Below are 3,331 nucleotides of genomic sequence, written 5' to 3'. Positions count from 1 at the left end.
AATTTTGACTGAAGGATGATTTATTTATTAGAAAAAATATACATCAGGAGTAGTAAATGTAATTTTTTTAGCAAAAAATTTATATGTAATTATATCGAATTTCAGAAAAATACAGTATAACTATCCTTAATTATTGTTGACTATAACATGCTCCTTTAAGATTATGAGAGATCTCCTCTAATCTTTGTGTCAGGAAATAAACATCATCCATGATCTTTCATTCAGAAGGGAATCTAAAGAGTCCGACTATGTTCTTTCAAATAAAAAATATTGTCACGCTTTTATTTTATAAATAATATTGTCACCCTCTATTTTTAAAATAAGCTAAAAATTCCATTCTGTTTTGTTTTAGTCAGCAAAAAACCCCCATTATGTTAGCAACTAACTAAAAGTGGAGAAGACGCGCGTATGTTGCGTTTGGTAGTTTACTGTATAATAGATGTTATTTCTATTATAATAATAGGTATTGATCAGCTAATTTACTTAATATTATTGATCAAAGTATATGATCGTTGTAATGTTGTTAGATATTGCTATTCTACATAAACGATTGTAATATATTTATTTTGATCTATAATAATTCATTGCTCTTATTTCAAAAAATTGCAAAAAAAAATAAAGAGGCAAACCAACAATTAGATGACCTTATTACATATCGAACAAGTTACAACTGCTTTTTCAAATACCTATCTCAAATAAAAAATAATATAATAATTATGTAGTCTCTAAATGATGAGATAAATATTACTAGTTTATCTATGTCGATTTTCTTTTTTAAATATTTGAAAAAATATAAAAAAAATTTGAAGGTTGATAAGGCAGATAAACCATAAAACTATTAGTCAATAAAATGATATCTTAAAAAAGGGTGAATGCTATATATGTTCCCTTAAGTTTTCACTGAAAATCACTTTAATCCCTTCAAGTTCATTTCTCGACTTTAACATCCCTAAACATTAATTTTGTCTCAGTCTGGTCTCTTTGACAATTTTTCGACGAAAATGTGGCCTGAGTTTAACTTTTTGGAGTGCCATATGATCAATTTAAGTTTGAGTTGATCACTTTAGTCCCTTAAATTTATAAAATTATCAATTAATCCCTTTTTATAAAGAAAATCATTTTTTCAATATTTTCATAAAATAAATATGATGTAATTATCTCCTATGAAAAATGAAAAGTTTAATATGTTTGTTTTCGGTTTTGGGCCATCTCAGAGATGGCCCAAAATAGAAGCAATGTTTGCCATTGCTTGTTTTGTCATGTTTTTGTCTTATTTCTAAGTATTTTGTCTTGTTTCTAAGTATTTGATTTTTAAATACAAATATATTTTATTTTAACCACTTAATATTTTATACGTAATATTTTCTACATCATTGGAATAATTAAAAATTTTAAAAAATATAAAATAATATAATTATTCTACGTGGTTAATTCATATATTATATTATTTGAATAATGTATTTAAATTTATCACCTCGAATAGAACAACTAACAAAAAATATTGTTAATCCATTATTAGAGTGCATTTAATTATTTTTAAAAGTGTATTTACATAAATTATTTTTTTCATTTCCATACATATATAATTAGAAAATAATATTTATTTTAATCCACTCACAACTAAATAAATTATATATATTTTTATACACATATATATATAAATATATATAAAAGAGACATGATTTGACAATGAACAGTATTTTTTGTCTCCCAACTACCCAACATCAAACATAACATACTTATTTTATATTATCTCCAAAAATAAATCCAAACATACATATTATCTCTATTTTATTTTTATTTATCTTTGTTTTTCTCTCTCTATCTCCACAAAATACCCAAAAACAAGTTAAAATCAAAACCAAACATAATGTAAAACTCTTGTGAACATAATTATAATATTTGCTTAATTTAAAATAAAATACTCTCTCTTTTTTATTTTCAAAAGTGACAAAAAAATCAAAATCATGCATCAATTTTATGTAATCTGAAAATATAATTAAAAATCTAAATTGATTTTTTAATCTTAAGAGTTAAAGATGAGTCCAATAAAATTAAATTTTAATAATATTTATTAAATATTAACAGTTACGCTCTGAAGAAAAAGTTGATGGAATGTATTTTTAACTATATTATTTAACGAATTTCACATATAAATAAAATTCATTTTAAGAGGTTGTTATACAATAAAATAAAACGACATTTTTAGAAACCACTAAAAATGACCTGTATACATATATATAATATCAAAGAACCTAACTAAAAAGTATAATCTACCAACTTTGTATTCAAAAATCTAAATATTTAATTAATAGTATTAACATTTAACCTTTTTAAGCTTATCTTTAAATCTTGAAACAAAAAATCTACTAACCTAGATTTTTTAATAATATTTTCAGATTACATCAATAATTCTATTTTTTTGAACTACTAAAAAAAAAAAGCTTTTAGCTAAACAATGTATTATTGTTATGTCCACAAGAGCTTAAAATTTTCATTATTGATATAAAATAATCAAACTTATCTCAGCATAAAATTTTTTCGTTAAAAAAGGACCAATTCAAAAATTTATTAAATTTAAGAACTTATTGACCATATTAACCTCCAAAAATTAAAAATCTAGCCATATTTCCATCGTAAAAAGGTCAAAGGAACAAAAATGAGGCTTAAAATAAAAAAATGAACTTAAGAAACTAAAGTGATTTTAAACGAAATCTTAAACGATAAAATATACATTTTACCCTTTAAAAATTAAAAAATGTATAGAATTATAATTTATGATCTAAACATATATTCTTACCAGTTCCAAAAATTTAATCAAAACCTAATAAGGACTAACAAAATAAGCTCATCATTAGTATTTATAATTTTTCAATTAAAAGTAAAATATTTATACTTGTACCACACAGAGGTGATTGTAATTTAGTCAATTTAAGCGGAAAAAACGAAAAGCTTTTGCACCCGACGCGATTTATATAGAGAAGGGCCCAAAAGCATGTTGGCCAAGCTATTGAATGATCGTCTTGTCTATGAACTTAAACTATCATAAAGGCAAGTTATTATGAGAGCGTTTTCACCCAAACAAATGAATTGAAAAAGAGTATTTTTACCCACAACTTCTGCTTTCGCTTCAATTCCGACAAACTCAACTGTAACATTGGGAAAACTGAGTAGTTGAATCTGTTCTTGGAAACTCCAACTTCAATTTTTTTTCCTACTTTTACTGTTATTAACTTATCACTGTCACCCTAAATATAAAGATACAAAAAGAACTAATCACTGTCGCCACAACTTATTTTCACAACTGCAGACACTCCCCCCCCCCCCCCCC

This window comes from Sesamum indicum, linkage group LG7 (genome assembly GCF_000512975.1).
Source record: "Sesamum indicum cultivar Zhongzhi No. 13 linkage group LG7, S_indicum_v1.0, whole genome shotgun sequence".
NCBI classification, from domain to species: domain Eukaryota; kingdom Viridiplantae; phylum Streptophyta; class Magnoliopsida; order Lamiales; family Pedaliaceae; genus Sesamum; species Sesamum indicum.
The sequence above is the reverse complement of the archived record's forward strand: the minus strand, read 5'-3'. Positions refer to the sequence as shown.